The sequence below is a fragment of the Saccopteryx leptura genome, chromosome 1 (genome assembly GCF_036850995.1).
Source record: "Saccopteryx leptura isolate mSacLep1 chromosome 1, mSacLep1_pri_phased_curated, whole genome shotgun sequence".
Classification (NCBI taxonomy): Eukaryota; Metazoa; Chordata; class Mammalia; order Chiroptera; family Emballonuridae; genus Saccopteryx; species Saccopteryx leptura.
Window position 1 is genome coordinate 367467337 of NC_089503.1, and position 14478 is coordinate 367481814.

The following is a 14478-nucleotide window of genomic DNA, read 5'->3' on the forward strand; positions in this document are numbered from 1 at the left end:
CCTTAGCGGCTCCCCTGAGAAGCACAGGCTGGCATTCAAACCCTGGGCACAGCCTTTCAGTTCACACCTGCAACTCAGACTGTGCTTACCTGTCATCTCAGCCCCTCTTCTCTTCTATTCCTCTCTTTATGGATTGCAGTGAAGACAGCAGAAGAAGAAATAGCAACACAGCCTTCCAATAGGACAAGGAGTGACGAGCTGCAGAGGGCAGTGACAATGTCATCTCTGGGTGGAACCTGAATGTTGGTGAAGACTTTAGGCTTACAGAAAGCACAAAAAAGAGGAGAGAGGCCAAATGCTGTGCCACTGATGACTCCACTGCCTACCTCATTGCCTTTCTCCTTTGGAGGGCTTCTGCTAAACTTACTAGATATTTCTGGTATGTGGACAGTGCTAACTTGTATTTTCCCTATTCATATATTTATTTGATCCTTTTCATGAATTTGGAGGGTGGGGAACCAACAATGATTTCTTGCTGGGAGGAACAAATATGCTTTGTAGAAGACACACTGTTCTTTCTAATTCCTCAATGGCCCATAATCTTAGCATTATTAGCATTTGCTATTAAATTTGTGTGACTTGATTTTAGCCTTGAGCTATTTCAAGCTCGCTGCCCTTGGCATTTGATGCGCTGATCATCTATTCTTTTTTTTTTTTTTTTTTTTTTTTTTAGTGAGAGAGAGACAGAAAGGAAAAGAGATGAGAAGCACCAACTCGTAGTTGCATCACTTTAGTTGTTCTTTGATTGCTTCCTCATACATGCTTTAACTGGGGAGGCTCAAGCTGAGCTGGTGACCTCTTGCTCAAGCTAGAGACGTTGGGCTTCAAGCCAGTGACCTTCAGGGTCATGTCTATGATTTTTCACTCAAGCTGGTGAATGCTTGCTCAAGCAGGTGACCTTGGGATTTCAAACCTGGGACCTCAGTGTCCCAGGTCGAGGCTCTATCCACTGTACTCCACCACTGGTCAGGCTGATCATCTATCCTTTATTTATTTACTTATTTATTTAGCAAATGTTTATAGAGTGTCTTAGGAGATATGTTCTTAGTAGGAGCATTCATATTCCTTGTCTAAACTAAGATTATGCTTGCAAATTTTTGGTTTGAAAGGCTAAAAGGACCATAAATTTGATAGATTGTGAGACTCACATGACCAATGAGATTTCCAGAAACTAGAATATTCCAGGCAATTAACATTCTCATATGCATCATGTTAAAACTTGCTGGTCTGCCTGGCCTGTGGTGGTACAGTGGACAAACCATGTTGAGGTTGCTGGTTCAGAACCTTGGGCTTGCCCAGTCAAGATACAGATGACAAGCAATCAGTGAACAACTAAAGTGAAGCAACTATGAGTTAATACTTCTCACTCCGACCCACCTCTCTCCTCACTCTGTAAAATCAATAAATTAAAAAAAAACAAACCCTAAAAACAAATAAAACTTGATTTTTTTTAAATGTAAAATATAAAAGATTATTCTTGGTGGGTAGAGTAGAATACCTAAACTATTCCTACATCCAACTTTTTAATATTTTAAAGATTTTTTTATATAACTGATTGATTTTTAGAGAAAAGAGAGAGAAAGACAAAGGCAGTGGAAGAGGAGCAGGAAGCATCAACTTATAGCTGTTCTCATATGTGCCTTGACCAGGCAAGCCCGGGGATTCAAACTGGCGACCTCAGTGTTCCAGGTCCACACTTTACCCACTGCGCCACCTCAGGTCAGGTTTAATATTATAAATCAGGGCATCATTATTATAAAAGAAAAGGCTTATGCAAGGGCCGAATGATTTTATTTGGATAGTAAAATATTTTATGTATTTTCTTTTTTTATCTTTTTATTTTTTAGGTAAAAGGAGGAGAGATAGTAAGGCAGACTCCTTTCTGCACCCCAACCAGGATCTATCTGGCAACCCTGTCTGGGGCCAATGCTCAAATCAACCGAGTTATTTTTAGCACCTGAGACTGATGCGCTCAAACAAAGCTATCCTCAGCACCTAGGACCACGCTCAAACCAGTCAAGCCACTGGCTGTGGGAGGAGAAGAGGGAGAGAGGGGAGGAGGGCAGAGAGAAGCAGATGGTCGCTTCTCCTATGTGCCCTGACCAGGAATTGAACCCAGGATATACCGTGTTTTTAGCTCCATAAGATGCACCTGACCATAAGACATACCTAGGGTTTTAAGGAGAAAAATAAGAAAAAAAATATTCTGAATCAAATGGTGTTAAAATATTTAATAAAATATACCACAATAATATATATTTCAACAATGTAAACTCAACAGCAGTTTTAAAACCAGTAGCACTGTTATTAACAAATGAGCAGAGACTTTAATGTTCAAATACTCTTCCTGCAGCAGCTAAGAAAAAAAAAACCTTCTCTCCATAAGACACGTAGGCATTTTCCCCTCCACTTTTGGGGGGAAAAAGTGTGTCTTATGGAGCAAAAAATATGGTACATATGCCAGGCTGACACTCTATCCATTGAACCACTGGCCAGGGCCTGTTTATGTATTTTCAAAATCTGAAGTACTTAATTCAATAAATTTCTGATATTTTTATTCATTTTCATTCACTTATTTTATAATTCCAAAACTACAATTTATTCCAACCATTTAAAAAATTTACAGTGTATCATTAACAATATGACAAACTTACAGATTTTTTTAAGTCAATTTAGCTTAATATTTCCTTTGAAGCCCAAAGGAGCACCACGCCCCATCCTCCAAGGACACCTTTTCTTCGTTCTCTGGCACTTTACTATTGTCGAAGCACTTTCACACACAGCTGGTTCTATTCTCACAATGACCTTGTGGGAAGCAATGGGAAGATGAAAGCAGGATGATGAAGGGAAGAACAAGGGGAGGAGAGATTGGGTCAAGAGAGAAAAATCACACCCTGGCCAGTTGGCTCAGCGATAGAGCATCGGCCTGGCGTGTGGAAGTCCTGGGTTCAATTCCCAGCCAGGGCACATAGGAGAAGCACTCATCTGCTTCTCCACCCCTCCCCCTCTCCTTCCTCTCTGTCTCTCTCTTCCCCTCCCACAGCCAAGGCTCCATTGGAGCAAGTTGGCCCCGGGCGCTGAGGATGGCTTTGTGGCCTCTGCCTCAGGCACTGGAATGGCTCTGGTTGCAGCAGAGCAACACCCCAGAGGGGCAGAGCATCGTCCCTGGTGGGCAGGCCAGGTGGATCTGGTGGGGTGCATGCAGGAGTCTGTCTGTCTGCCCCCACCCCCCACCCCTCGCTTCTCACTTTGGAAAAATACAAAGAGAGAGAGAGAGAGAGAGAGAGAGAGAAATCATGGGAAACAAGAGTAAAGAAGTAGAAATAGTGATACATTTTGGTGGTGACCAAGACCAATGGACATACCAAATTAAATAAAAATATCGTCATAATCCATTAATGCCGAAGGCTTGAGTAGAAGTGGAACAGCAGCTAGCTACATGAGCCCCTCTGGGTGGAGGGTGGAGAGATGGGTGTGTAGCAGTGGTTCTCAACCTTAAGGGCACCACAGAATCTCCTGAAGAGTTTTACAAAGTACGACATCCAGACCCCAATCTTAACCAGTGAGAGTCATTGGGAGTAGACCTGAACCCTGGTAGCAACCTATGTGTTCACAAGCTCCCTGGGTGACTTGGATGCCTGCTGAAGTTGAAGAACCACCAGAATACGGGATGTGCTGGGGGTGGGGCTCTCCTGCTACACAGAGACGATAGCTGTGTCTGTAATATCCTCCACGGTCAGCAGAAGCTATGTCTCCATCAGCATTTTATGAGAATTCTTACTGCCAAAATCTTTTTACATGTAATTTTTGGCAGCTTGATAGGCTAGAAAAAAAAATGGTCTTACTTAAGACTGAACATTTTTCGTGTATTTATAGTTAACATAAATCTTGCATGTTAAGTTCAAACCAGATTTTTAACATTTTAGTCTAAAATAAAAATAGACCCCAGCCAGTCACTGTCAAGGGAAGAGGCAGACACACTGAACAGTGTGGTAAGGGGGTCAAAATCACTCCTTCACAAGCCTGCGTTATAAAGAACCACAGGACCAAGAAATGTTTCTGTTACCAACTAACTTCTGAAAATATACAATAACATTTGTTTGTAGTCTCTATTTATATAAGAAGAGAAAGGAAAATGCTCTCAAAAAAAATATCGAGGGAAAGAAAACTAAGAAGAGGAAATTCCTCAAACTAAAGAAGTGTGGAATTCAGCAGTACATGGAACAGAACGCGCGTAGAAACGTGGTCAATATTTTCCTCAAAACGTTAGCTGTTAAATGGAAGGGATCATGTTTCTTCTGGGGTTGTTTTTTTTTTTTTCTTAACTAGAACTTAGAGTATTCAGGGTGGTCCGTAAGTTTTAAATAATAACAATTTGCTCTCCACTCTGGCCCCATTTAGCTTTCCTTTTCCTATCTCCGCTGTCCGCCAGTGCTTAGTTTGCAATTCCTAAAAAACAAAACAAAACTAAACTAAACTAAGAATAAATATGTTTAGAAAATAACACAGCAGCTTCTTCAAGGTTGGGTTCAACTAACTAATACGTTATTTATACAGAAATAAAATCTTCCCCCTTCAATATACAAACTCTACTGCTCACAAAAATTAGGGGATATTTTACCGCTTCATACTCATTTTAAAATATCCCCTAATATTTGGGAGAAGTATATTAGTCCAGATCTTCATTACTGCTTACTTAGGCTATTAACTGTGTTTCCTTCCTCCTTTTATTGCACTCTGCTGCGAAATTAATTCTCCCATAGCAAAACTCAAAGGCACCCAGTAACCTATCTGCCATAGCTCCCCATGAAGTACAGACAGTTGTTTACCAGGCACGGGACACAGGGAATCAGCTCTGGGGAAGAAGAAGGGGGATGAGTACATTTATTTTAAAAACTGAGAAATTCCTGGCCCTGGCCGGTTGGCTCAGTGGTAGAGCGTCGGCCTAGCGTGCGGAGAACCCGGGTTCGATTCCCGGCCAGGGCACACAGGAGAAGCGCCCGTCTGCTTCTCCACCCCTCCCCCTCTCCTTCCTCTCTGTCTCTCTCTTCCCCTCCAGCGGGGAGGCTCCATTGGAGCAAAGATGGCCCGGGCGCTGGGGATGGCTCCTTGGCCTCTGCCCCAGGCGCTAGAGTGGCTCTGGTCACGACAGAGCGACGCCCCGGAGGGGCAGAGCATTGCCCCCTGGTGGGCAGAGCGTTGCCCCTGGTGGGCGTGCCGGGTGGATCCCGGTCGGGCGCATGTGGGAGTCTGTCTATCCCCGTTTCCAGCTTCAGAAAAATACAAAAAAATAAAATAAAATAAAAAAATAAAAACTGAGAAATTCCTGAAAAAACTGAAGGCCATCATGAACTTTGGGTGGAGAGGCACGCAGAGGTGGAAGAACAGGTAAAGAGAGTGTTAGGTTCTACTCTGCCTCTCTTTCAGATTGCCTCTGGATCACTGCCTGCCCATTACACTGTTGAGTAAGAAGGCAGCAACAACAAACAGCCCACATAACGTGGGGGAGTTTGACCAGTTGCCCTGAGCACTGACTCCTCCAAACCCCCTCAGCAAACCCATATCAGGGATGGTAGATCACCTATGAGATAACTATTTTCTTTTAAAACTTTAAAGGAGAATCCTTATCAGAGGAATGCCTAGTAGAGAGGCAACAGATGGCTGGTTGATGGCAGTTCTGTTGTCTAGAACTGCCTGCCCTGGGACTCATCTTCTACCCTCTTCTTAAAATCACAAGGACACCATAAACTGGGGCGGAGCCTTGGTATCTCATCCTGGTACCTGATAACTCTAAGGGAACATTAGCTCACAGACTAAAGTACTTGAAGTTAGAGCACTCTAACTACAAATTGAACAACATACATCATATCAAGTGAAAATATAGGAACGAATAGATTAAGAATCAAAAACAGCCTGACCAGGTGGTGGTGCAGTGGATAGAGCATCAGACTGGGACCCGGAGGACCCAGGTTCAAAACCCCGAGGTAGCTGGCTTAAGTGCAGGCTTATCTGGCTTGAGCAAGGTTCACCAGCTTGAGCCCAAGGTTGCTGGCTTGAGCAAGGGGTCACTCAGTTTGCTATAGCCCCCTGGTCAAGACACATGTGAGAAAGCAATCAATGAACAACTAAAGTGTCTCAACAAAGAATTAATGCTTCTCATCTCTCACCTTTCCTGTCTGTCTGTCTCTATCTGTCCCTTTCTCTGTCTCTGTCTCGGCACACACATACACAAAAAAGAATTGAAAACAAACACAATTTAAGATATCAAAAGAGATTGGCCTGACCAGGCAGTGGCGCAGTGGTTAGAGCATCGGACTGCGATGCCAAGGACCCAGGTTCGAGACTCCGAGTGGGAGTCTCGCCAGCTTGAGCGCAGGCTCATCTGGTTTGAGCAAAAGCTCACCAGCTTGGACCCAAGATTGCTGGCTCAAGCAAGGGGTTACTCGGTCTGCTGAAGGCCCGTGGTCAAGGCACATATGAGAAAGCAAACAATGAACAACTAAGGTGTCGCAATGCGCAACAAAAAACAAATGATTGATGCTTCTCATCTCTCTGTTCCTGTCTGTCTGTCCCTGTCAATCCCTCTCTCTGGCTGACTCTGTCTCTGTAAAAAAAAAAAAAAGAGATTGGTAATATGAAACAGGAAAAATTTTAAGAAAGAAACTAATGGAATATTAAGTATAAAAAAAAATAACAATTGAAAGAAAGTAGATGGGATAAGCAACAAGCTGAATATAGCCAAAGAATAAATTGCAGAACTAAAAGAGCAGACTGAGATACTCTGCCAGGAGGCAGGGAAAAAAAAGGTTAAAGAGATAAATAAAGAAATAATAAGTTAAGGGGCAGGGAAGATCAAAGTAGACATACTAACATATCAAAAATAGGAATCCAAAAGGAGAGAAAAAAAAAGAAGGAAAAAATATTTAAGGAAATAATAAAAATAAAGATTCCTGAATTAAGAAAGATGAAAGAACTTAGAGGAAAAGAATTGTGTGCCAAATAAGAGAGACTTAGAATTCAGATACAGTATTGGAAAATTTAAGCACATCAAAGAGAAAAAGAAATTTAAAAAAACTTCCTACAAAATTACACGAATCAGTGTGGCATCAGATTTCTTAACAGCAACACTGGATCCAGATATTGGGGGATTTTCCAGCTATCATCCTATTATTGGTTTCTAATTTAATTCCATGTGGTCTAAAAATATGCTTTGTATAACTTTAATATTTCTCAATTTATTGAGATTTGTCTCATGGCCCCCAATATGGTTTTTCTTGAGCAGATACTTCACCAAAGAAGATATAGAGATGGTAAATAAGCACATGAATAGATGCTCAACACAATTAGCCATTAGAGCAGGGGTTGGGAACCTTTCTGGCTGAGAGAGTCATGAACGCCACATATTTTAAAATGTAATTCCGTGAGAGCCATACAATATGTTTAACATAAATACAAGTAAATGTGTGCATTTTATGTAAGACCAAGACTTTTAAAGTATAATAAGTCTCTGAATTCTTTTTAATAACATTGTTATGCTGTTGCTAACCAATGATGAATAAAGTACTGCTTACCATTAGTGCGACTTCTGGTGCTGCATGGTTTTGCTGATGGCTTTGTTGTCTGGTTGATAAGTGGTGAGGTTAAGCTTCATGCAGGCATTGAGACTTTCATCCGTTAAACGTGATCAAAGGTTGGTCTTAACGTTCTTTAGATGTGAGAAAGACTGCTCACATGCATACGTAGAGCCAAACATTGTCAGTATAGCAATACTCACATGCTGCAGTGTGTGGTATGTGACAGGAAGCGCGTTCCAAGTTTTGACAATCAGCTGGTCTGCGGGTTGAAGTTTTTTCATTTCTCCCCACTTGTGTTTGCTTGCCAACTCTGCTTGCTGTCGTGCAAGTCTTTCCAAATCTTCATTCAGTGACTTGAACTTATTCACCCACATGTCTGAGGCCTTCAGGTCAGCAGCTTGTAGCTCAAAATCTCTGATGGAGACACCAGGGATGTAACTCAGGTCGGCGCTGTCCACTGCACACTCGTGTGGATGGGTGATGAACTTAAAAAGACGAGTGCGCTCACGAAATTCTCCAAAGCATGCTTTGAATGACTGCAGGAGATTAGATGTGAAGCCTGCTAGCTGCTGGAGATCAAGATGTTGAGCAGGGTCACTTGCTGTGCATGCATCTTTAAACTCTCCCAGTTTTTCAAAGTGTAGTAAACGTACTGTTTCAATGTCAGCAATGAAGAGTTCCAGCTTGTTTTCAAATGCAAACACTGCTTGTTGAAGGGATAAGACTATATTTCCAACACCTTGCATTTTCACATTGAGCTGGTTCAGATGTTCAGTCATGACCACAAGATAGTAGAACTTCAGGAGCCACTCAGTGTTAGCTAACTCAGGATGCTCGACGTTTTTAATTTCAAGAAAAGTCCGGATTTCGCTCAGACAAGCCACGAAATGGCTGAGCACCTTCCCTCTTGACAACCAAAGCACATTGCTGTGCAGAAGCAGACCAGGCTAATTATTCCCAACTTCATCCAGCAGTGTTTTAAACTGGCGATCATTTAAAGCTTGGGCAACAATAAAGTTGATCACCCGAATGACCAGCGACATCTCCTCATCAAGCTGCTCGCCACACATTTGAGCACAAAGTGCCTCCTGATGTAGGATGCAGTGAAAACTTAGGATGGGTCTCTTTATGTTCGCGAAGAAGCGCTACAAATCCTCTGTTTTTCCCCACTATGCACGGTACACCATCAGTACACACCGAAATAAGTTTATTCATTGGTAGATTTTTTTCTTTAGTGAAGTCAGTGAAAGACTTGAATAAATTCTCCCCTCTTTTGTCTCTTTCATAGGCAAAACAGCAAGACTTTCCTCACATAGTGTGTCATCGACAGCATACCTTGCAATCACGCTGAACTAGGATAAATGGCTTACGTCTGTTGACTCATTCAAAGCGAGAGAAAAGAATGGTGCTGCATTTATGTCCTTCACTTGTGTTGCCTCAATTTGATTTGCCATCATGATGGTACAATCATGAACAGTTCTTGCTGACAGAGGCATGTCTTTTGTTTATCTTGTCTTTATCCGAAAAGTCATCAAAAAGTTCATTGGCAACATCCAGCATGAATATTTTGGTATACTTCCCATCTGTGAATGGCTTTCTGTTTCTCACAATTGCTAAAGCGCCAGCAAAGCTAGCCCAATTCCAGTCACCTTGTTGGGTCCAAACACGGAGTTGCTGCTGACTAACTTGCACTCTGCACAGTAGCTCTTGACATGCTTTCTTCCTGCTGTCCCCCGCTGGACGTTTTGATGCAAATGTAGTATGGTGTGTATCAAAATGCTGCTTTATATTTGACCATTTCATCGATGCAATTTTATCATTGCATATTAGACACACTGCAGAATCTGCTTTCTCCACAAAGGTGAATTCCTCTGTCCATTCCTGCTGAAAAGTATGATATTCACATCTTTTTTTCTTTTAGCCATCTTCTATGTCAAAAGGGTTTCTGCAATTAGCTAGCTCACTACTTGATTAAAAGGAGGGATGTTTACTTCCTGACCTCACAATGACCCATGTACATTACGCATTATCCGGTAAAAATTTGGTGTTGTCCCAGAGGTCAGCTGTGATTGGCTCCAGCCACCCGCAACCATGAACATGAGTGGTAGGAAATGAATGGATTGTAATACATGAGAATTTTATATTTTTAACATTTTTTTTTTATTAAAGATTTGTTTGCGAGCCAGATGCAGCCATCAAAAGAGCCACATCTGGCTTGTGAGCCATAGGTTCCTGACCCCTGGCTTAAACCCTCCAAAGGTTGCTTTTTTTCAGCTGCTAAATGGAGATGTTACTGCCCACTTCATGTGGCTGATTTGAGATTGAAAGAGGGGATGTCACCTGACCAGGTAGTGGCGCAGTCGAGAGAGCATTGGACTGGGATGCGAAGGACCCAGGTTCAAGACCCTGAGGTCGCCAGCTTGAGCGTGGGTTCATCTGGTTTGAGCAAAAAGCTTGGACCCAAGGTCACTGGCTTGAGCAAGGGGTTACTCGGTCTGCTGTAGCCCCCCAGTCAAGGCACATATGAGAAAGCAATGAATGAACAGCTAAAGTGCCACAACAAAAAACTGATGATTGATGCTTCTCATCTCTCTCCGTTCCTGTCTGTCTGTCCCTATCTATTCCTCTCTCTGACTCTCTGACTCTGTAAAAAAAAAAAAAGAGGATGCCTAAGAGTTTGAACACAATGACAGGCACACACTATGGTTTCAACTATTGAAACTCAATCTGCGTGAGTATCTCTGATCCTGGCTTTGATGAATCAGCCTCCTTCATCTTTTCCTGTTTTGTAGATTGAATCACTAACCAATATCTTCTCATAACCAGTATCTTCCCAAACAATAAGAAAGCAAATATGCAAAACCATAGCTTTTTAAAATTTTATCATAAGCATTATCAAAGAAATACTGTTTTCTTCCTACTGTACCCTTATACACTCATCTTGAGCACTGAGACACCCTGCAAGCTTTCTTGTAAAATAAGGAATGTTCATTCTTACTCTCTGTACTACAGGCCTGAGCCCCACTTAGAGGCCATGTGAAATACCCCAGATATGGTTTTAGACAGAAGATGGCAAATGGGCCTATGCCTTTTATTAATAATATCTATAGAGAATTTTCTTCTGTGGAGCATTTTTTTTCAAAGCACCTTCATATGTTATGTTGCTTAACCCTCACAGTAACTGTGAGACAGGGCTGGAATTATTATCATTTCCTGGGGTTTTTTTCTTACTTTTTCCCCCTAATCCCCCCTTCCCCAAATCTAGGCTGAGAGGTGAATTTATTGGCCCAAAGTCATATCACTAGCACACTAACATGTGAAGGAATGAATGGGTGGGTTAACTAATGAGCTAGTAAGCAGGGAATCTAAGACACTAATCTGTGCTATTTCCTTTCCTTCCTTTCCCTTTTCTCCTTTTCTTCTTTATTTCCCCCACCCCCCATTCTTTCTTTCTCTCTGCGTCTTTCTGGTAACTTCTCTTCATCTACACCAGTTTTTATGTCCTTCCTCTGGGACTCTGGAATGCAATTGTAAGGCGATTACTAAACTACAAGTCTCAGAGAAAACAAAACAGAATAACCATTGTTTTTTTATTATTTCAACAGCGTTCTTTCCAAGTACAGCTAAGAGAAACCCAGCTTTCATGAATCATGCAATAACATGTTACCTGAATTGAGCTGTTAACAGACTGTAAATGTTGAAGTAAATATTTTCAGGGTTGCGTTGGCATTTCTTTTGCTTTTAACATAAACTACCATATAATCACCTGACTGTAAAACAGCCCTAACACTGTATAAACTAGACAGAACTTGAAAATTAAAATTTGGAAACCTCTAGGCATGTTACTTTAGTTAAAATGTGATGGCCCCAAATCCCCTTTCAACATCTAGAAAACACAAAAATGGGTGGAAGAGAGGAGACTCTTGAGGATTCCATCTTCAAGCAGGATTTATGTGTTGTTTGCTTTTGAAGGGAAGAAAACAAGATTTATAAGCAACCTTGGGTGTAATATCATTAGTATGGGTTAAATTACTTACTTATTACATATTTGACATCATCAAATAATCCAAATTTCTGAAAAACAGAACTGTTTGTACATTTTCTCCCTTGTTTTACAATCTAGATGCCTTCCACCACCCTGTGCTAGAAACTTTATAGCAATATGATCGCCTACAGAATATTATAGTGCAATATCAGCAAAAGCATGCCATTATTGTCATTTTCATCCCAAGTAAATTGTGGGAAAAAATTTTAACCTTGTAACAACATAAGCTGATTTAATCAACAGGCTTGAAATATCAAATCAAATAATCTTGACATTTTGATACATTTTGGCTTTCTGAATAAATCCTACCAAAAATCTCTCATACGCCTTTCAGGCTTTAGTAATTGTTTGAATATCATGTTTCTAAGGATCTGTAGATTCATAACAGAAACTAGGAACTGTCAAAGGTAACTAAAGCATCTGTTTTGCAACAACTGTTCACGATTAGCTCATTTTGAAGGAATTTAGGAAGGAAGCTATTTGCCATACCTGAAAGAAAATGGAGGGAAATCCTTCAACAGGCATTTTACCCCCAGCTGGGGCAAGGGAAAAATTTCTAAAGCTGACAGTTTTTTTAACCTGCAAAATCACAGCACTGGTCACTAAGTCACTAGGAAAATTAACCAGAATGCCGCCTGGCACATGTAAATCATTACAATAAATACTTTCTTCAAAATGGCAGCTAAAATTATCGAGTTTATTTTCTTGTTTATTGTCTGTCTTCTTCCTCTAGATGGAAAACTCCAGGGGAACAGAAATGCAGCCCTTCCCGTTCCTTAGTATCCTCAGCACCAAGAACAGGACCTGCACAGAGTAAATATTTGTTAAATAACCACGCACAAATTTAATTCGACTGACAGAGAATTGCCTTAGTCATATAATCATGGAAATGTATATATTGTTCAAACGTTCAGAGTTTTTTTGTAGCCCAGATCAGCAGTGGTACTAATTTCACAGCCAGTCTATGGATAAAGTGAATCCATGTTATTAAATATTAAAAGACATCTGTAAAAGATTTCTTAGTTTTTGTTTTGCTTAGGGAAAACAAAAAGATAGTGCCTCAGTCTAACTTTAGTAAGCATCTTACCTTCAAGGACAAGTTCTCATACTCCTGGTTTTAGCTTTTGCCGTTGTAATTGCAATCTAATCATGACTCAGAAAACCTACTGAATTTCCCCGTGGCCCTTGCCGGCAACCATGGGACTGTGCCCCTGAGGGACGTGTGAACAGCGATTAACACCCTGTATGTGAAAAACGGCTTGTGATTAATCACAAAAGTTGCATTTGGTTTTCATGGACAGGAAAAGGGGCTTTCCTGTATACTTGAAGACATCTCTGGACAGAGAATTTTCACTATTTTTTTAGTGGATGATCTTACTACATAATACTCAAAAAGGAGTGGCCTATTTTACATTCATGGATTTACTTTAAGAATCATACTAAATTAGGGTTTTCCTTTAAAAAGAAATAATCTATTAAGGGTCTTCTACCTATAGTAGTTCTCACAGTAAGGACTCTCACCTCTCAAGCCTGTTCTTCACCTGATTGGTGATTTAACCTCTCTGATCTGCCCTTTTTTCCTTTGTCTGTCTGTATCTTCCTCTCTCAGCACATGACATAGGTATTATTCTAAAATCCAAAAACTAGAGGCAAAGAAATCAAAGAGTATAGAGAGAAAATTAGAAATACATAAAGAAATTTAAAATATCACCAAGGTTAAGAGTTTCTTTTGTATAGTCTTCACCCAGTAAAGACGACTATCTTTTTTTTGAAAGTTTTCACTGAATGAAACAGCATCATCGCTCATGGGGCAAACAGGGCCCTGAACTTGCAGTCAGAAGTCCTGGGTTCAAGCATAGATTCTATCATTCAGTTCTTCTCTAGTTCAGCGTGCTCATCTCTACAATGAAATTGTATGAAAATTCTACGATATTACATAATCCAGTTGTGAAAATAGAGCACCTGTATTAAAGTTGGCCTTTACATACTATATTAAGGCAGTCTGCATACTAAAACCTGCAGGCAGGAGGTCAGATGAAGGTACTGTCAGGAAAGACTTCGTGAGGAGGAGACGGGGTGAACCTGGGCAGTCAAGCCATCATCTGAGAGGAAGGATGCTGACCTCACCCCCTGCCCCAAGCCAGCAGCCCCTCTCTCCAGAGATGAAAGTCATTTCTTGGGCCAGCTTTTTTTTCTTTTGGTATTAAAAAAAAAAAAAAAAAAAAACAAGAACAAAAAACAGTTGACTGGGGATATTTTTTAAAGGGAGGACAGGGGAAAAACTATCTGCTAAACTTAAACTCTTGAAGAACTGGGTTTGTGATGAAATACTCACTAATCAATGTCCGCTGCCAAGTGCTGGCGGGGTAGGAGCAATGATGACAGGTCTAATCCCAGCTCAGGCTCGGTTTAGCGGTGTGACTTTGGGGTAAGACAAGTAACCTATCAGCCTCAGTTTGCTCCCCTGAAAAATTACCCTGTTACAAGGGTGTGTAATAAGAATAAAGTGAGATCAAATAGTTGAAATGTATACACAGATGTAAGTTATTAGTGTGCTCGTTCTTTGAGTCTGGTTCTTAGGAGTGAGGTATAGAGAAAAAATTATGAAAAGGCATATTAAATTTGTAAAACCTGTGAAAGTGATCTACTATAAGTTCATAAGGAATTAAAACTTAAGATAATTGAATAAAACTGTTGATATAAAGCACAAGACGTAGTGTAGGTAGATGAGAATTAATATTAGTACAAGTATATAACTAGTCTCACATGGACCAGAAATAAGACACTATGGAGAATAGACCAGGGCTGGACAAGTAAGTGGCCACAAGGCTAAAAGAAACAGGATAAAGACGGGACTTT